The 22132-nt window shown below is 40.2% G+C and overlaps 1 protein-coding gene across 38 annotated transcripts in view; it reads right to left on the bottom strand.

Annotated features, from left to right (window-relative positions):
• The window catches only part of rbm47 (RNA binding motif protein 47), a 365648-nt gene that overhangs the window by 78708 nt on the left and 264808 nt on the right, over window positions 1–22132 (bottom strand). For 2 of the 38 annotated variants that reach the window (XM_069924856.1, XM_069924851.1), the window contains exons 7-8: window positions 11519–11570; window positions 11308–11335 (exon numbers count right to left, since the gene is read on the bottom strand). The exons of 35 other annotated variants lie outside the window; for them this stretch is intronic. The gene's annotated coding sequence lies outside the window, so the exon portion shown is untranslated. The remainder of the gene's footprint in view (window positions 1–11307; window positions 11336–11518; window positions 11571–22132) is intronic. One more of the 38 variants, XM_069924857.1, reaches the window with a different exon arrangement.

Genomic DNA, 22132 nt, shown 5'->3' with positions numbered 1-22132 from the left:
AGGATAAGAATTAAAAAACAAATATAAATTTGATTATAGCGACATGGAGAAGATATCTTGAATACATTAGTAAGTTGGTCAGCACAGATATTTAATACTCGACCGGGTACTCCATCAGGGCTGGATGCTTTCCTAAGATTCACTCTCCTGAAGGCAGCACGCACGTCATCCTCAGATACTGACAGGATAGGATTATCAGGGACAAGGGGGTTCAGAGGGGTGGTTCTTCGCTGTTACTGTCATCAAATCAGGCATAGAAGGCATTGAGTTCCTCTGGGAGTGAAGCTTTGCTGTCTGCTATTTCACCAGATTTTGTTTTGTAACATTTAGGCCCTTCCACAACTGTTGGGTGCCCCTTGTTGTTTCCATTTTCATCCAGAATCTCCATTCTTCCCGGGAGATGCATGCAAGACCATAAGACATAGGAGCAGAAATAGGCTATTCAGCCCATTGAATCTGGCCCATCTTCTCCCCAGAGATAGCTTTTTGCAGGTCATACCTGCTCCTTTTGAATTGATCTGGATTTTTTTGAAAATTATTATGTATTGTATATTTGGTTATACAAATACGCTCACATAATACATGGTGAATTGATTGTTTCCAGCAAAAGTAGTCACAAGCATCACACACTTACTATGTCATGAAAATTGAAACTCTGACAAACATATGTTCTAAAAACACAGATATTTTAAACTCAAAATCTTAATATCTTTCATGCATAAGCAAACAATTCCAAAATGCAGGTTTAATCTGGGTTTAGAAGAGGAAGATAATCTCTTGACTCAATATTTTCAGTCATTTTGCGCACCAGAGTTCATGCATCATGAACCTGACTGGTGATCTAGTGTAAGCATTTGCAATTGCCAATAGTGGTGCTTGGCCGTGGATCATCAATGTTTACAGGTCAAATTGAAATCACTTAAATGAACTACCCAAAGTCAATTAGAAATCTACCTGTTTGGATCAGAATTCATTTCTTGCATATTTTAGAAGGAAGTCCAGTTTTAAAATTGGCGCGTTATTTGGATTAAGTGATGACCATTATACGAACTTGAAAAAAGAACCTACAGGACTAATAAATCTCACTGTTTCTTCTTCAGCAGAATCCCTTATTGAAAGGCTCTTTGTATGCTTGCATTTCTCTCACGATATATGGAAGTTATCAGTTCTATGTAAACAAAATGTGAAATTATGTGGCAAAGAAAACTTTGATAGTATTGCAACACCAAAAATAAACATGAAGAAAGAAAAGGATTTAGAATTCACATTCAAACCAAGGAATTAGACAAAAAGACAGCTGCGGTCACAGTCAAATTCTGTTATAGAAATCAAAAATTGGATGTGGTCAAGCCTCCTCTTGACGAATAGCAACAAAGTTAATTTCATGTTTTTTTTGATTTATAACAACATCATCAGTTGCTCTTATTGTTGTAGCTGCCGTATTAGGTTAAATCAGGAAACAGAAACACAAGGGATCTGCTTGACCTGAATAACAGTTCTGTTCTCCTTATCTGGTCATTCTAACACTGAGATATTGTGTTTTTATCTGAACCCCCAGTCCATTGCTCCCTAGTTTGGACTCAACATTTTCAACCCTGCAAAATGTCTGTGTTCACACATGCCTCCTCTAAACCCAATGATCCCATCATTTCTATTCTTCAGTTCACGTTATCCTACTTTATATCCATAACTGCTCCCAACTATTCCACTCACACTATCAATGATGATTTGTCATTTAACCAACAATCTTCTTGCCTTTAGAGTTCCATCTTATTCAGCTAATTTCATTTTAACCAAGCTTTTAAAACCTCTTCAATGCAACTGCATTCTGGTTCCCAGAACTAGCATTCTTCTATTCACCCATGTGGCCAGTTTTTATATTTTTTTTGCATTCCAAGATAGTGTAATATGAGGTGTGTTATAGTTTCTTGTTGTTGCTAAAACACTTGATTTGTTTGATATATAAATATTGTGTGTTCCTCCCATGTTCTGTCATTTTCCTTCATGGATGCCTCCTCGATTCTATGGTACTGTTAACTGTACTTCTTACCTGTTTGTCTGCGATCTCAATCAATAAAAGTGGAAATATCAAGAAGAAACTTGATCATATTCTCAGCCAACTTCTAAATGTTCCTACAGAAGGGATCTAGCATTGCAATTCAGTTTGATATTTATTTCCAAACTTTGAAGTCTTGAAACATGTCTACAGCTGACACGAGGGAAATCAGCCCAGTTAACACTGACCAGAGATCAAACAGACATCCTGGTCATTATGACTTAGCCACGTAGGAATATATGATGCTTATTTATCTGTTGGTGGTTATAAAGAAATTCTTTAATTAACATGAGAAACCTTGATAGGAATGGACAGCAACTCACAAATGTGTGAGGTAAGTATCATTTCAATAGTGCAAGGCCAGGGAATTCTTTTCAGCATGGCTCATGCTGGGATCACTCTGGAAGGAAGGCTCTGATGATGGACCACAGCATTGTTTGTGGAGGATAGGAGGTTAACACCATGGCCCAAAGAAATGGAGGTCAGTGATCAAGAGGTTGGAAGGGGATGCCCAAGGAAAGGAAGAGCTAAATTTCCCTTTGGTATCTTGGAGGAAATAACCTGACCTTTCTGACATTTCCAGGTTTAGCAAAATATCTCCAGCTTGTTTCTAGGTTAAAATTTCAGAGGAAGGTCATCTGAGAAAAGGACTGCTGAGAAAATTCCAGAACTGGATTAAGACGAAGAAATGGATGAAGTTAGTTTTTTGTAAAGAATGTGTGACTCAGTGAAACGTGTCAGCAATTGGGTGGGGCAATCAGTGAATATAAATACCAGGAGTTTCGGTAGGTTAACCTTTTATTGCTTGCAACCAATTAAGCATGGAGTTAAACAGGAAAGTCTGTAGATACTGGTATTATAGTGTAATACAAAAGTTGGAGAAATTCAACAGGTCATATTGCACCAACATTTTGATCCAGAGTCCTTTGTCAAGGTATGAGAAAAAAGAAGGCTGAATAAGCATAGCAAATAAAACACTTCAATACAGTAGAGGCCCTTCTGCCCACAATATATACCTACCAAAAAAATCCCAAAACCCTTCCTACCTCATAACCCTCTATTTTTCTTTCATCCATGTGCCTGTCTAAGAGTCTCTTAAATGTCCCTATTGTTCTAGCATCACCCCTGGCAACGCATTCCAGGCACCCACAACTGTTGGTGTAATAAATTTACCTCTGATGTCTCCCCTATACTTTCTTCCCTTCACTTTGCACAGATGTCCTCTGGTATTTGTACACCTGCCCTGGGGAAAAGGTACTGAGTGTCTATCTTATCTATGTCTCTCATAATCTTTTAGATCTCTATTAAGTCACCTCTCATTTTTTTTCCTTCCAAAGAGAAAAGCCTTACCTCTGCTAACCTTGCATCATAAGACACTTTTCTAATCCAGGCAACATCTTGGTAAATCTCCTCTGAACCCTCTACATAGCTTCCACATCTTTCCTGCAATGAGGATCTTAAGTATGATCTTAACAGGAGATTTATAGAGCTACAACATTACCTCACAATTCCTGAACTCAATCCCTGATTAACGAAGTCTAGCATACTATAGGCCTTCTAAACTGTCCTATCTACCTGCACAGCCACCTTGAGAAATCAAAGGATTTGGACCCCAAGATCCCTCTGTTCTTTCACATTGTTAAGTATCCATGCACTCTACCTCCATGGTACACCTGTAAAAGTTTACGAGAGTCTTCAGTGACACACCGAACCTCCTCAAAACACCTCACGAAGTATAGCTGCTGCCGAGTCTTCTTCGTGATTTTATTAACATGGAAGCTCCAGGATAGACCATCGGAGATGTTGACACCCAGGAATTTGAAGTTCTTGACCATCTCCACTACTGAGCCTGCATTGAGGACTTTTTGAGAATAATAATTAAAAAAAGATTCTATACCTGAAACTTTTCTTGTCTTCTTTTTAAGAGTATAAACTGTGAATCAGTTTGGAAAGATGCAAGGAAGAGCAAATTAATATTCAAGAAGTGAAACTGCAAAATGTGATTTGAAGGGATTTGGAGTTTTCTGTAGATCAAAAACAAAAAGTTAGATTGCAGGTACAGAAGTAATTAGGAAGGTAAATGGAGTATTAGCCTTTATTAACAGGGTTTGGAAAGTAAAGGTAGGGAAGTCTCTGACACAACTTTGCAGAGTATTGGTAAGATTGCATCTTGTGTATTTGGTATGATTTTTGACTTCCTTAATTGAAGCCAAAAATTCTTGAAATTGGGGGAAATTTAGGAAAGGTTCACAAGCTGGCTTCTTGTGATGAAGCAGTTGACATATGAAGAAAAATTAGGTAGATTGGGGCTAAAATTATTGGAGTTTAGAAGAATGAGAGATGATCTTATTAAAAGAAAATGCAAAAAGGCATTGACAAGTACATGCTGAAGCAATGTTTCCCTCATGGAGGTATCCAGAGCCAGAGGATTGAGTTTCTGTTTAAGGAAGACAGGACAAATTGCTTCTCTTAGAGGGTCATAAATCTTTGGAATGCTCCCCATGGAGACAGTCAGCTGAAGGGTGATCTGCAAGGGATTTAAGATTATGGAGAGGGCAGGAACATAATGTTGAGATCAAGACTGGATCACCCATAAGATAGCTGAATAGCAGAATAGGCTCAAGATGCTGATTGTCTGCATCTGCTCCAGTTTCTCATGTTTATTTTATGAATCATAACATAACATAACATAACAATTACAGCACGGAAACAGGCCATTAGGCCCTTCTAGTCCGCACCGAACCAAACACCCCTTTCTAATCCCACCTCCCTGCACAATGCCCATAACCCTCCATCTTCCTCTCATCCATATACCTGTCCAACCTTTTCTTAAATAATACAATTGACTCCGCCGCCACTATTTCTCCCGGAAGATCATTCCACACAGCTACCACTCTCTGAGTAAAGAAGTTCCCCCTCATGTTACCTCTAAACCTCTGCCCCTTAATTCTTAACTCATGTCCTCTTGTTTTAATCTTTCCTCCTCTTAACGGAAATAGTCTATCCACATCCACTCTGTCTATCCCTTTCATAATCTTAAATACTTCTATCAAATCCCCTCTCAACCTTCTACGCTCCAAAGAATAAAGACCCAATCTGTCCAATCTCTCCCCATACTCCAGATGCTTAAACCCAGGCATCATTCTGGTAAACCTTCTCTGCACTCTCTCCACTCTGTTTATATCCTTCCTATAATTAGGCGACCAGAACTGCACACAGAACTCCAAATTAGGCCGCACCAACGTCTTATACAATCTCAACATCACCTCCCAACTCCTATATTCCATGCAATGATTGATAAAGGCCAGCATACTAAAAGCCTTCACCACCCTATTCACGTGAGTTTCTACCTTCAGGGAACGATGTACCGTCACTCCTAAATCTTTCTGCTCTTCTGTATTCCTCAATGCTCTCCCATTTACCACATATGTCCTATTCTGATTCTTCTTACCAAAATGAAGCACCTCACACTTATCAGCATTAAATTCCATCTGCCATTTTTCAGCACACTTTTCTAAGCAGCCCAAATCCCTCTGCAATCCTTGAAAACCTTCTTCATTATCCACTATTCCACCTATCTTAGTATCGTCTGCATATTTACTAATCCAATTCACCACCCCATCATCTAGATCATTAATGTATATAACGAACAACATTGGGCCCAATACAGATCCTTGAGGCACACCACTGGTCACCGGCCTCCAACCTGACAGACAATTATCCACTACCACTCTCTGGCCTCTCCCTTTCAGCCAATGTTCAATCCATTTGACTATCTCAAAATTTATACCTAAAGACTGCACCTTCCTAACTAACCTTCCATGTGGTACCTTATCGAAGGCCTTACTGAAGTCCATATAGACAACATCCACTGCGCTACCCTCATCCACATTCCTAGTCACCTCTTCAAAAAATTCAATCAGATTGGTCAAACATGACCTTTCTCCCACAAATCCATGTTGAGTGCTCCTGATCAGACCCTGTCTATCCAGATGTTTATAAGTACTATCTCTAAGAATTTTCTCCATTAATTTACCTACCACAGACGTCAAACTTACAGGCCGATAGTTGCCAGGCTTCCTCCTTGAACCCTTTTTAAATAATGGAACCACATGCGCAATGCGCCAATCCTCTGGCACTATCCCCATATCTAATGACATTTGAAAAATTACCACCAGAGCCTCTGCTATTTCCTCCTTCACTTCTCTCAATGTCCTGGGGAAGATCCCGTCTGGTCCCGGAGACTTATCCACCTTTATATTCTTCAAAAGCCTTAAAACTACACCTTTTGTAATCTCTATATTCCCCATATTTACCCAATTTGCTTTTTTTATCCCACATCTCCCAATATCCTTCTCCTTAGTGAATACCGAAGAAAAGAAACTGTTCAATATCTCCCCCATTTCTCTAGGTTCCACACACAGTTTTCCACTCTGATTTTCTAAGGGACCAATTTTGTCTCTAGCTTTCCTCTTACCATTAACATATTTGTAGAACTCTTTTGGATTAGTTTTCACCCTGCTTGCCATAGTTTTCTCGTACCTTCTTTTAGCTTTCCTAATTCCTCTCTTAAGATTCCTCTTACATTCAATGTATCTTTCAAACATCTCCTTAACTCCATGCTTCTTATATCTAATGTACGCCTCCCTTTTTCTTCGAACCAAGTTTCCAATATTCCTTGAAAACCACGGCTCTCTCAAACCTTTTGCCCCTCCTTTTAACCTAACAGGAACATAAAGCTTTTGCACTCTCAAAATCTGATCTTTAAAAGACTTCCATCTCTCTACTACATCCTGCCCATAAAACAAATTGTCCCAATGCACACCCTGCAAGTCCTTTCGCATCTCCTCAAATCTAGCTTTTCCCCAATCAAAAACCTCAATCCTTGGCCCTGATTTCTCTCTTTCCATAATGACATTGAAGCTGATGGCATTATGATCACTGGACCCGAAGTGCTCGCCAACACTAACCTCCGTCACTTGACCCATCCCATTTGCCAACAGTAGATCTAACACTGCTCCTTCTCTGGTCGGCACCTCTACATATTGTTGTAAAAAACTATCTTGCACACATTTCACAAACTCTAACCCATCCAGTCCTTTCACAGAATGTGTTTCCCAATCTATATGTGGAAAATTAAAATCTCCCATAATTACAACCCTGTGCTTATCACAAATATCTACTATCTCCCTACAGATTTGCTCCTCTAGGTCTCGGTCCCCTCCGGGTGGTCTATAATACACCCCTACAAGTGTAACCTCTCCTTTCCTACTCCTCAGTTCCACCCAAATAGCCTCCGTGGATGTGCCCTCTAATCTATCCTTCCTAGGCACCGCTGTAATATTTTCCCTGACAAGCAATGCAACCCCACCTCCTCTTGCCCCTCCGACTCTATCACACCTAAAACAATGAAACCCAGGGATATTCAGTTGCCAATCACATCCCTCCTGCAACCATGTCTCACTAATCGCTACCACATCATACTTCCAAGTATCAATCCACACCTTCAGCTCATCCACCTTTTTTACAATACTCCTGGCATTAAAATATATGAATTTCAGGGATTTCCCATTTTTTAATCCCTGTTTTCCCTCATCTTTAAGAACAACATTATTTACTTTTTCTGACAATTGCCCTTCATCTTCTTCCAGAGCATTTCCCTTCTCTATCACCTGCCCATCCATATTCAAATACTTACTACAAACTTTCATTGTTTTCATTCTAACCTTCTCCTTACTGCTCTGTACTATTTTGTTCCCTCCCCCCAACCATTCTAGTTTAAAGGATCCTGAGTAGCCCTAGCAAATACCTCTGCCAGGATTCTGGTCCCCCTGGGATTTAAGTGTAATCATCTGTGTTTCTGAGATAAAATTGGGAAATACACCACAACCTTCCATGGGATTGTGGGCTTTTTTCCAAGGGATAAGGAAAATAAGTAACAATGGTCTTGACCTCTCATTGCCAGACCCCCAAATTGATCATCCTGGCGAACCTCCTGCCCTTGCACAGCTGATAATCTGCAGTCAGACAACCATTTCAAGACGTGCAGCCTACCGATGCAAGGGAATGAGAGGAAATCTCATTGAAAATTACAACATTCTTCCAGCGCTCAACAGGATGGTATCAAGATCTGGGTCACTGTCTTAAGAAAAGGGGCACATAATTTAGGATTGAGATGAAAAAAAATTATTTACTTGGAAGGGTTGAATTTTATTCAGTTAATTCAAAAGAGGACAAGATAAATATTAAGAGAATATGGGCATTATTCAGAAAATTGACTGAAGCAGAAAATGGCCATGATCTGAATCAAGTCAAGTTTATTGTCAACTGATTGTATAAGTACAACCCAACAAAAAAGCGTTCTCCAGTCCTCGGTACAAAATATACAGAGACACATCTAGTCACAACACACAAACAGACAAACAATACATATGCAGGACAAGTATTTCATCTATACCAACAAATAAATAAATATTGTTTCAATATTTATGGATGCTTGGTGTGTACAGTTCCTTTGGTCATTCTCCATTCTAAATGCCCATGGGGAAAAGCTGTTCCTCAGACAGATGGTGCAGACTTTGATACTCTTGTATCTCTTCCCCAACAGGAGCAGCTGTAAGATACTGTGTGCAAGGTTGAAGGGGTCTTCAATAGTTTTGTGTGCCCTCTTCAGTCAATGATTCTGGTAGATCATGTCAATGGGGGAAGGGAGACTCCATTGATCCTCTCTGCCACTCTATAGGCCTGTGGATTAACCTCTGATCCATTTCTCTCCAGCATCTGTACCACAATATGATGCAGCCAGCCAGAGTTCCTATAGAAGGTTGATATAATGGTGTGGCTGGTAGCTTTGCTTGCTTCAGACTACTCAGGAAGTTCAGTCACTATTACATCTTCCTAACAAGTGAGGAGATGTTCAGTGTTCATGATAGGTCACTAGTTAAGTGAACTCCAAGGAACTTTGTGCTCTCTGCTCTCTCTACTACAGAGTTGTTGATGTGCAGTGGAGGGTGGTAATTCCTGGTCCTCTTGAAGTCCATGGTCATTTCCTTCATCTTGTCCATGTTGAGGCTCAGGTTGTTACTCTCGCACCATTTCATGAGATTTTCCACCTCTTCTCTGTAGTGGGACTCATCATTGTTGCTGATAAGGCCAACTACTGTTGTGTCATCTGCAAACTTGATGACACTGTTGGAGCTAGATCTAGCAATGTGATCGTGGGTTGGTAGCATGATTAGGTGTGGGCTGAGCACACAGGCCTGATGTGCACCAGTGCATAACGTTATGGTGCTCGACGTTCTGCTACCAACCTGGACAGATTGTGATCTTTCCTTTAGGAAGTCCAGGTTCCAGTTACAGGGAGGGGTGTTGAGTCCCAGTGAGGACAACTTCTCCATCATCTGGGAATGAATGGTGAAGTAGATTATAAGGGGGAGATCTTGCTTCTAAATCATATGTTTTATGTCATGTTCTTACAAATTTAGAATTAGATCTGAATTTAGTTAATGTCGCAGGCCAGGTCGATTAGATGTTCCATCAATTTGAAATGTATAGATGATGTAATTTGAATAAAACCTTCAGCTGCAGTTGAAGTGAATGGAAGTAGAGATGGGTTATGGTTAATTTAAGAAGACTTAAGCACAGTTTCAAGTTCTGTTCTGGGACATAAAGGATGCCAAGGATCCATATGGATTGATTTAATCTGAGTAAGAATCAAAAAAGGAATGGAGAGCATACTGGAGGTGATAACAGTAGTCCAGCTAAGCTCTTTCAGTATGGCTAACTGCTGAGTGAAATCTGTTTTTTTATTATAAAAGTTCACATATTAACTAATTTATCAAGGGATGAATCACCATCTGTAAATTAGTAGGAGCTTATATTACTTTTAATTCTGCATTTAAGAAAAATAACTTAAAATTAGAAAAGACAATTCAATTTGTCTTTTAGAGTATTCTGTAAGGCATTGAAGACAAATGATGAATCTGATTACATTGCACATTTTAATTGCCATTTGAAGAGATGGAGTCATAAATGCCCAAATGGTGGCAAACAATTAATACTGCCATTGTCTCATGATTTGGATATAAACACTACACCCAACTAATCTATACTGTTTCATATTTAATATTAAATTATCCTGAATTAATTTTTAAGCCTGATGTGTATAAAGTGTCTTCATAGTTAATAACAATGTTTTGTTGACTTTTGATTTCTGGGCAGTAGTGAACCTCATTTCAGTGACAATATTAGGAGAGAGACTGCAAATGGGACAAGTCCTTAAACTAAAAGCATGCTGAATGTTGGCAAAGTTTCCATTGCTAATGTAACCCATTAAGTTGTAAAGGAAGGATTTTCAACACTTACACACACACACACACACACACACACACACACACACACACACACTCACTCATTGAAGATGGTGAACGTTTCAATGATTGGTATGGTAAAAACTAACTGCAGTGAAGATAAAAGTGAGTTATCACTGACCAGCTTGAATCACAAGACCTTTTCCAAACTTCATTTCAAAGTACACTTACACTGCTATAAAAATAGAGTGGATAAAGATTTCCTAAGTGTGCAAGGCACAGTGAAATTAAAAAAAACCTGTTTACGTGTTCACTATAACAACTTTAACATGCATTTTATTTGCTACTTTAATGTAGTAAAATGGTCCAAGGTACAATAATCACATTTGACACCAAGGCACTAAGTAGATATTATACAAGAACGTAGTTAATGAGGCTAATTTTGAGAAAAAAGTAAATGGGAGGATTTAGGAAAGGAGCTGCAGACCTCAGGCAAAGCAGCTAAAGGTGTGGCTGCTGAGAAACAGGGAGAGGCAAAGATAAGGAACAAGATGCCAAACAATTATGAAAATGTTAAAATAGAGATGCCATCAGAGGTTTGCCAAACCAGCTCACTGAGAATAGGGAGTAAACAGTGAGGACAAAATCATCAAAAGCAATATTATTGGTTCCAATTAACTCTTCCAAAGAAAACTTCCAATGTTATTTACTATCAAGTATCAGGAATTATTCCAAAGTTGTATGGAGCTATTGAGGGCTGGTGCCAGACTATTTTGCTTCCTAGGCAAGGCCAACTACTTGCACACCATGCCCTCGCCAGCAAAATAATTGCCAACTTTGATTTTCAAAAACAGATGTTTTGTTGAAAAATTGAAAAGCACAAAACTTGAAAATGCTAAATTTATTTTTAGTTGTAAGAAAGAATAAGACAAAATTACTGACCTAGAATATTTTCACAAACTTTGCAGCTCTATATTAAACAAAATATAAAATATATTAGCATTAAAAGTATTTTATATTAACAGTTAACAAAAGATAAAAACAAGAGTGTATACAATCCAAAAGACAGAACTAAACAACAAAGCTAATAAAGAAACAATTAATTTAAAACATAATAATGTATCTTTTATCAACAAGCATTGAAACTACTCACAGGCCTGACTATTCAAAGTGATAGCATTTATTTGCTGTCAAAGCCAAGTTTCCTGAAATTTAATAAAGAAAGATGTTGTATCATGAGTGTGTGTGGGTGCTACACAAGATCAACGCAGATATCTATTTATAAACCAATTACACAATACCACAAATATATGAGCATGAAGAAACTGTTGGAGGAAGACAGTCTCCTTTGAGCTACTGTTCGATAGCAAGGCAGACATGATCCCTTACTCCCACACAATGCATGTCCATGGCGAATGCTGTGGCAGTCATGAGAAGAGTGGGAAAAGATACTGTATATTTTTATTTGTGTGTATGGCCATCACAACAAGATATATATAATAAATCAAATATAAGTTGGTTTCAGTTACCTGCATTTATTTATCTATATATTAATATTTTATAAATCTTCTTTAAAATATTAATATGTTGTGCCAAAGGGTCTCCCTTTGCTGACTCTCTTAACAATATCAATATTCTTTACCAAAAAATATTGATATTGCAAATGGTTCTTCCCCTCCCCTTTGCCTCTATGTGGGGGAGTAGGCCCCCTCAAAATTGTAGCCCCATGCCAACTGGCCCACCTCCCCCCCCCCCACCCTCTGTTCTGTCCTCCCCCACTCTGTTCTGGCCTCTCTTCCCTCTGTTCTGGCCTCTCCCCCTCTCCTCTGTTATGGCCTCTTCCCCCCACTCTTCCCTGTTCTGGCCTCTCCTCCCTGTTCTGTCCTTCCCCTGTATTCTGGCCCCTTTCTCCTCCCCTCTGTTCTGGCCTCCTCCCCCTCTCCTCTGTTCTGCTCTCTCCTCCCTCCCTCTTGTTCTGGTGTCCACTCTCTCTGTTCTGGCCTCCTCTCCCCTCTGTTCTGGCCTCCCCCTCTGTTCTGGCTTCACCCCCCTGTTCTGGCCTCACCCTCCAGTATTCTGCACCCACCCCACCCCCCACCCCCATTCTGGCCTTCCCCATACCCTTCACTCCCTTCTGTTCTGGCCTCCCCCTCTTCCCTCCCTTTTATTCTGGTCTCTCCCCTCCCTTCCCTCTGTTCTGGTCTCCCCCATCCTTCCCCTCTTTTCTGGCCTACTTTCAAACCCCGCCACTTGACGTCGACTGAAGCATTTCGGTGCTGCTGTCTACGCCAGAACAACACATCTGTGCATAATTGTGCTAAACATCCTTGTCTGCAGGCCCACCGTGCATGAGACTGCCGGACCTGGTACTCAAATCCATCGCACATGCACAAAATAATAAAGATGGCTGCGCCCAATAGTTCACAGGATGCCAACTAATAAAGTAAGTACATAGTAGCTTTTCACATTTAGGCCTTATGCACCAGACATCTGGCCATCCTGACTGAAGTCTGTGCCCTAGGCGGCTGCACAGTTCACCTAGTTGTAGCGCTGGCCCTCGAGCTATCACAATGCATGTAACAGCAAAGTCAGTGGTCAGTGTAAAGTTCAGGGAATGACTTCCATGTTAGGCAATGGTTCACACCTACAACCAATGCTACAAGTCTATTGCTGGCCCAAATTGCAATCAACAGTTAGTCTAATCTAGGGATACACAGGAGGCTGGAATCTGAAGGTGAATACAATCTGCAGGAAAAACTCAAAGGGGTCACGCAGCATCACTGGGAGGAAAATAATGGTCAACATTTTGAGATGAAGCCCTTTATTGAGATTGAAAAGTCTTGATATTATTCAATTCAAAACAAATGAAAAATGAAGAAATATAGAAATAAAGGTACTGTACTTGAATAAAAACAGAAAATATTGGTCATTCTGAGCAAACCAGGATGCATCTGTGGGAAGAGACCTAAAATGTTCGCTATGTTTCTCTTCCCACAATTGCAATTATGTCCAGCATCTTCTGCTTACAAATTAGATTTGTTATGTTTGAAAAAGAATGTACAGGGAAGAAGCTTTGCATTTTACCAAATGCAAACTCTTGTTTATCTACAGTTTTCTATTTTAATATTTTAGCATGGAATTTACAAATTTCAAAAGCAAAGTACAATGATGGTCATAGCTTTTTGCAAACTATCCAGGAGGGTAGTGATGAGAAAAAAACCCATTATCAGCTGTATTGATGCATTACATATACAAATACAGCAGAGTTGTTCTCTTCCACTTTAGAATATATAAATTACCATAGATTATTCGCAGGCTTTTCCAACAAATGATAATCTACTAAAACTTTGTACTATTACTAAAACTATGAGATAATCACCAAAAGATAGCCAGAAGTATAATGTAGAGCAAAATTTGCTGAGATCATTAAGATATAATACAGCTTTGGTTACATTTCTCTGGTAAGACCTTTCATTTCACATAGTTTCTTATCTTGGATTATGGGTCTGTCATTGGAATAAGGATCAGAATAAAGAGTTAGATTTAAGAATATCTATTGGTTTGGTAGACGTCTCAGTGAAATTATGCTTTTGTATCTTTCTCTATTGAACTCATTGACATCATGCCTAAGGAATTCAGGGCCGCTACATCCAAAATATCTCAATTGATCCATCTGAAGGTTGTATTACACTGGACAATGAAGTTTTTCCTTCCTGAATAATTTTGAGTCTATTTTAAGGATCAAGAAAATCACCTAAAAAAATTTCCTATCACATACCGTATTTTAAATATAACCTATTTTTGTGATTTCCTGTCATATTTTAAGCCTTCTAATGTATGCCCCACAAAAAAAAACAGTTTTGGTTAATCCAAGCATGCCTGGGCATGCTCAGTACAGGTGCTATGCAAATGTGTCTGAGACATGGGCATGCTTAGTCAAGATAGATGCAGGCAGGCTATAAAAGTAGCTCACATATAACTATTGAAAACTAATTTTCTGCATTTGTACTTGGACTTCTTCCCTGCTGATCTTGGTTCAGTTTCTGATGAACATGGTGAAAGGTTTCACAAGGACATTGTGGCCATGGAAAAATGGTATCAGGGCAATTGGAATCCATTAATGCTGCTGACTATTATTGGACACTGATATGAGAGGCATCAGATGCAGAGTACAAGTGAAAATCAAAGTGGCAAAACATTTTTATTTAAGATGAACAAATGCAATGTGACAACATCCTTATGTGAGTAAACATACTAAATTCAATAAAAGTTCATATAATGTTTCTCCAATTTTTTTTACGAGATATAGCAAATCTGAAATATCATTATGTTCAGCTTGAAGTTGTCTATCATAATCACCAATTCTTTTCAGGGACCAAATCTTTTGAAAAATTTGTTTTAGCAATTAAAATTGGACATTGATGGAAAATAAGCCAAAGTTCCATTTTGCACCCTTTGTATTTGATGGAAATATAAACTACCAAATTCAAAATTATTTACAAATGTTAGCTTCTTCAATTAAAGTCCATTTAAAAAAGTTACACTTGAACATGAACAAGTTATATTTTATAACTCTAGGAGAAACATATGCAGAACTGTCTCAATAAGGAAACAATAAAATTTCAATGGTCCAGGTCTTGCTCAAAAGATTTGGGGGCATTTTTCTGTTAAAGATACAATTATATTAAATGCTGTTTTTATGAAATAGATGAATCATCTCACCAATTCTTGCTTAGATTTGAAACAATGACTCTGCACAATTGTTAATTACAGATTTTTTTTTTCAACAGGTGCCATTCCTATTCTGTTAAAGCACTGAAGACATTCCAAATGAATTCATATTCTATCACTGTAACCTTTTTATTGTTATATAAAAAGTGCTTAATATAAAAGTTTAATGTCTCATGAATTTATTTCAATGGAAATAAAATAATTAACTTGTTGCTTGAGAATCAGACAACAAAGAGTGCCTGCTGGTAGCTGCAAGTTATGTCCACATAATTGCAAAATACATTCCATTCGTCACAACTTCACCAGCAGGAACTTTAGGTAATCTTGTGAGTACACTGGTTCAAGTTACATCAGGAAGTATAAAATTAACAAGTCAAAGCCAAGAACTGGTCAAGGACAAATTATGGAAGGACTGTAGGTTTGTAGCTAAATATTTGTAAGGCTAGGAAAATCTTTGCAAAACTTTAAATGAAGAAATAAAACAAAATGTCTGCTCGATTCTATTCACATGAGGATATAACAGCCACGTATCTGGAAATTGGTGCATGCCACTTTGGGGATATTAAAACAAATTTTTTTGGGAGGTGATCCAAAAGCTGCTTGTGAAGGTGAAAAAGAGACCAGAGAAATCTGTGTTGATAAGTGTGATCTCTGATTCCATGTACTGTGGAAAAGGAAAGTAGATGATTCCAGAGTTTGGGTGACATGCTCAATGCACCAGTGAGATGAGGCACAATAGTAATGAGCTAAGACATACATCATGAAGCATAATATCTGAGGGAGTAATGAAGAACTGGGGGACCCTGGTTTGTAAACCTGTAGAAGATGGCAGTGCAGGTAGATAATCTGGTTAAGTAGGTTCATGGAATGCTGGCCTTCATTAGTTCGAACACAAGGTCAGGGAGGTTAAGCTCCAACTTTTCAAACATTGGTCAAACATCAGCCAGAGAACTGTGTGCATTTCTAGTCGCCACACCATAGGAAGGATATGAAAGTGCTGAAGAGGATGCATAGGAGATTCTCTACGTTGCTGTCTGGGATGGAGTCTTTCAGTAATGACGAAAAATTGGAGAGGCTAAGTCTGTTATCCTGAAAGTGGAGTAAGTAAAAAGGGGACCTGATTGGGTTATATAAAATTATGAAGGGTATACATGATCCAGGCTGCAGGAATTATTTGCCCTTTCTTAAAGTGAATTAAACTAGAGGACATAGATTTAAGGTAAGCCATAAGAGATTTAAAAGGGTTATTTAGCAGTGACCTTTTCCTCCTAGAGAGTGAAGCATACCTGCAATGCACTGCTGGAGAGAGTGGTGGAAGTTGAGTTGCTAATTTCATTTAAGAAGTGTACAGATGAAAACAGACCCATAGGCATTGAAGGCTATAGGTCAAGTGCTGGAAGATGGGATTAATATGGATGGGTGCCCATAGGTCAGCCTAGACATGGGTGTGCAGAATGCCCTGTTTTTAAATGCTGTATGACTATTGGATTTTAAGACATTAGGAGTAGCAATAGCCTGGAATGATTCTTAGGTTAGAAAGCTGAGCACCTCTCTATTCTCCAAAGATAAAGGAGTTAAGGCACACATGTGATCCTGTGTCATCATCAAATTTGAATGAATGTGCAACGGTTGTCCCCAATTTCATCAAGACCTGCATGGATGAGTGTATGCCCATGCATACATACTGGGAGTATCCTAATCAGAAGCCGTGGACGAATCAAAAGATTCGTAACCTGCTGAGGGCGAGGTTGATGCTGTTTAAGGCTGGTGATCTAGATCTCCACAGGAAGTCCAGGTACAACCTACAGAAGGCTATCACAGCAGCAGAAGCAATTCTGAGGGAAACTAGAAACAGAGTCAGATACTCGCCAGCTTTGGCAGGGATTACATCCTACAAGGCGAGGCTGAACACCATAAATGGGTGTGATGCTTACTACTCAATGAACTGAAACCATTTATGCTTGCTTTGAGAAGGAGAGCTCAACAATATCTATGTGAATCTGTGGAATGCTCTGCCACAGAGGGTGGTAGAGGCAGATTCGCTGATTATGTTCAAAAGAGAATTAGATAAGACTCTAGTGGGCAAAGGAGTTAAGGGTTATGGGGATAAGGCTGGAAAGGGGTACTGATGGTAGTGATCAGCCATGATCTGTAAAATGGTGGTGCTGGCTCGACGGGCCAAAGGGCCTACTCCAGCTCCTATTGTCTATTGTCTATTGTCTATTGTCATGAGAATTCATGCAGAAGCTGATGACCCTGTAACATCTGTCCTTGAGGCCAATGTCAGAACATCCTTCAAGAGGGCGAACCATTGGAAGGTGTCAGGTGGCAGGGTATTGAAAATCAGTGCCACCCAACTAGCCAGAGTTTTCACAGACATTTTCAATCTTTCACTGCTGCATTTGGAGTTTCCACCTGCTTCAAAAGAGCATGGATCATCCTGGTGCCCAAGAGCAGGGCGAGGTGCCTCAATGATAATTGCTCAGTAGCACATACATCTACTGTGATGAAATGCTTTGAGTGGTTGATCGTGGCCAAAATTAACTCGCACCTAAGTAAATAGTTGGATACACTGAAATTCCCCTACTGTCACAATTGCCCTATAGCAGATGCAATATCATTGGCTCTCCACTCAGCTCCAGATCACCTTGACTACAGCAATGTGTATGTACATCAGGCTACTTTTACCAACTAAAGCTCTGCTTTCAACACCATTATACCCTCAATGCTAGTCAGCAAGCTCCAAAATCTGGGCCTCTGCACCCCTTGTTCCAACTGGATACTTGACTTTCTCATTGGAAGACCAGTCAGTACAAACTGGAAACAATAGCCCCTCCTCATTGATAATCAACACTGGTGCAACTCAAAGATGCCAGGCACAATTCAAATGCTGTCTACAAATTTGCCAATGACACCACAGTTGTCAGGAGAATCACAGATGGCAATGAGGAAGTGTACAGGAGGGAGAAAGGTCAGCTAGTTAAGTGGTGTCATAACAAGAACCTTGCACTCAACGTTAGCAAAATGAAGGTATTGATTGTGGACTTCAGGAAGGGGAATTCAGGAAAACACAAACCAGTCTTCATCAAAGGGTCAGCAATGGAAAATGTTTTCAAGTTCATGGGACCTCCACATTGCAGCAATCTCAAAGAAGATTTGCCATCACCAAAGACTCTTGCAAACCTCTACAGGTGTACTGTGGAGAACAGTCTGACTGGTTGCATAATTGTCTGGTATGGAGGTGCCAATGCACAGGACAAGAAAAAATCGACAGAGTTGTGAATTCGGCCATTGCCGTCATGGGCATGTCTTCACTATATTAAGGACATCTACAAGAGGTGGTGTCTTAACAAAGTCACCTCTATTTTCAAGGGCCCCCACAACCCAGGCCAAAACCTCTTCACACTGTTACTATCAGGAAGGAGGTACAGGAGCTTGAGGACACACGCACCCAAAGGAACAAGGACAGCTTATTACCCTCTGCAATCAGATTTTTGAATGAACAATGAACCACAGACATCACCTCTTTCTCTTACTTTTGCTCTAATTTATTTTTTAAGTGTAATCTTATAGCACTGTAATGCTGCAGGAAAACAATTTTGTGACACCTTCGTGACAATAAATTCCGGTTCTGATTCTGTGTCCAAATGCCCTTGGAGCATTTGAGCAGTGAGGAAAAAGATGTCACTGTTGGCCCTGCCATTGGATCCTTGACTTCCTGTCTAACAGTCTTCAATCAGTGAAGATGGGAAACAACATTTCCTCCATGGTCACACTCAACACCAGCATTCTCATGGCTGTGTACTTAGTCCCCTACTATACTTCCTCTAGACCAGGGGTGTCAAACTCAAATTCATGGAGGGCCAAAATTAAAAACTTGGACTAAGTCGAGGGCCGAACTAAATATTTATTGAAAATTTTCAACAACATCTGCATGTTTTCTCTTCTTTCAACATATGTAATGTTAAACTTTAGGCTATAACTTTAGGAGGATAATGTTACAGGTCAGGAGTAGGTAGCTCAAGTTCACCCTTTGCTTGACCTGAGGGAAACCTATTTGGTCCCTGTGGAGATGTAGTCAGCATTCACAGGCTGTGTCCATTTTGGCCTGCATCAGGACTCAGCATTTCCTGCTCACTCCTCAGGCTCTAGGCCTCTATTCACCCTCGACCCACCATCCCTCTACCTGACCAGTCCTTTACCCAACCTCTATTCACCCCTCTCTCCACTCGCTCTGCCTCTACCCACCCCATCCTATACACGCTCCTCTACTGCCTCTCCCCTCAACCTGTTCCTCCCTCTACCCGTCTCTCACCCTCTAATCACCCCTCCCCTACTCGCCCTGCCCTTCCCCTTTTACCTCTTCCCTATCCACCCCTCCTTCTACTCATCCCTCCCTCTAACTGCCCCTCGCACCACCATAACTTCCCCTGCCCATTACTCCTCACCTACACCCTCTGCCCACCCCTGCTTACCCACCCACTCAGGCCCAGCGCGCTGCCGATCAGCCTTTGCGGAACAGCGGGGGCCATGCACAGCCTGCCATGTCCGTTGCGCCGACAGGAAATCACAGGCGCTCGCCAATCCACCGCACCGCTCGACAGGTGGGAGAAGTGACTGGTTGTGCGGGGAGCCTTCCAACTGGCTTGCCGGCTGATGACATCGACAGACTTCTCGTGTTACAATTTTGTTTTCCCTGTTCTCAAAGTTTGCACGGTCAACCTGCAACACTCTTGCTCCCTCCGCGTCCCGTGGATCTGATGCCCGGGTGTTGTTAGGATTCCCAGCAGAAGGTTTGTGGAACTTTACCATTCTGGATTCCTTTTTGAGAATATTCTGGCCATCTTTTAAGGGGGGTGGTTTTCGTGGGGAGGGGATAGTTAGGGGGTGCAATGAAGGGGGAGGATGGTGGGGGTGACATTACCAAAAAACAGCATCGGCTCTCGCTGCAGGGCGGGCCACCTCTAATACATTTTTGAAATGATCTTGCGGGCCAAATATAATTATATCGCGGGCCAAATTTGGCCTGCGGGCCAGAGTTTGACATGTGTGCTCTAGACCCATGACTGTACAGCTAAATACCATTTCAACTGCAACTTCAAATTTCCCAGTGACGTCACAAATAATGATGAGTTGGAATACTGAAATAAGATTGAAAATCTTGTGCCCTGGTGCCAATAGCCACTCTTTCAATGCCAATAAGATGAAGGAGATGATCATTGAGTTTGAGAAAGGGAGAAAAGTCCACACTGGGTCCGCATTAACACCACTAAAGTTGAAAAAGTAGATAGCTTCAAGTTCTTCAGAACAAACCAGGGACAAGCACATCAATGTAATGATCAAGGAAGTTCACCAATGCCTCAACTTTCTTAAAAGACTAAAGAAGTTTGAGATGCCCTCCCTTTCCTTACCAACTTATACAGGTGCTCCAGTGAAAGTATACTTGCTGGATGCTTCACAGTGTGGTATGAGTGCAGCCCTGCTCAAGGTTGGAAGAGGCTGCAGAAGTTAGTGAATGCATCTCAGAACATTATAAAATATTCCCTTCCCTCTCCCATCTCTATCTCCACTGCCTAGCAAAGATAGGGAACATTCTGAAAGATACATCACATCTTGAACACACTCCCTTTTCCCACCTCCCATCAGAGAGAAGGCTTCAGAGTGCGAAAAATGCACCAACAAGCTGAAAGGCAGTTTCTTCCCTGCAGTCATCAGGCTCCTGAATAAATTCCATAACAATGTTATCATACTGCCCTTGCTTGGTTATAATTGTAATCCTCTATGTAAACTGTGATCCATACATGGCTGTATGTAATGTTGGAGATAACCTATTGGTCCATTTGCAGAAGAACTCTTCTTACTGTATGAGGTTTTTTTTGTGAGAAATAAACAAATTAAAACTAGTACATAGGGCAAAAATTAGGCTAATGAAATATGCTCATTCTATGATGTTCAGTCCAATGAAGTTGAATTTGGAACATTGCACTACAGTTGGCTTCCTCCAGAGGAGTTTTAATTCTGAAAATAGTGCATGAAAAATGAAAATCCTTCTAATGAATGAGGAAATTAATATCAGTCAGTAGTGTCTGCAAAATTGACTACTATTGAAACTTGATTTTCCACAGCATAGTAGTGTTTTATTGGAATTAATTTCTAACCTATGCGCTTCTGCTGCAGGCTTTACACATTCGCAATGTGATAATTGATTCAATTCGTACCAAAAGGCACATGGCACCTTATATGTTCATGCAAAAGCCTAGAAAATAATTTTAGTCAGTGTCCAGCCACACATGCAAGAAACTGAACTTTTAAATAAGTCATTGTAAAATAGTGCACAGAACTATGCAGTTTCATCAATGATATATGTTTGCTATCAAAATATCCTGAAAGACATCGATGAGGAGATCTTATAGCCAACATTGGGACACAGTTACAGCTGTAGTTTGCTTGACAAGGTTTTCTTCCCCCTCACTCAAATGAGAAATTTTCACCTTAGGCATTATTGTGTAAATTATCCCTTTCACATCTTAGTAGACCTATAACAAGGTGAATATAGTTAAAACCCAATTCAAAGTAAAGGAAAAATTCTATAGTTATTTGAAGTGATTATTTGGTAGTAATCTCACTGAGGATTTTAGATAATTTTGAGAACAAAGTTCACATGGTTTACAATTATTTTGTGACCCTTGACCAACACAAAAGTCCGCAGACACCATGATTGAAGTAAAGATACCATGTTGGAGAAACTCAGCTGGTCAAACAGTGTACTTCATCTTCACTATACATAACCAACATGGAAAAATGTCGGAAGGTATCCGAATAAAAAGGTAAGGGCAGGAGGGGCATAGTCCCAAAGACAGGAGATAATTGGTGGAGAAGGGAGGGAGGGAACAGCAGCAAGTGGGGGGATAAGGGATGGCTAGGTGGAATGAGAGGGGAGGGGGTGGAGAGTTGGGGGAAAGAAGATACTATGGACATCCAATCACTTTACACCTCCATCCACCATAGAGAAGGTCTCAAAACAGCGGTGAGGGGT

This window comes from Narcine bancroftii, chromosome 3 (genome assembly GCF_036971445.1).
Source record: "Narcine bancroftii isolate sNarBan1 chromosome 3, sNarBan1.hap1, whole genome shotgun sequence".
Taxonomy (NCBI): Eukaryota; Metazoa; Chordata; class Chondrichthyes; order Torpediniformes; family Narcinidae; genus Narcine; species Narcine bancroftii.
Note: the sequence above shows the minus strand (reverse complement) of the source record. Positions and strands in the feature narration are given on the sequence as shown.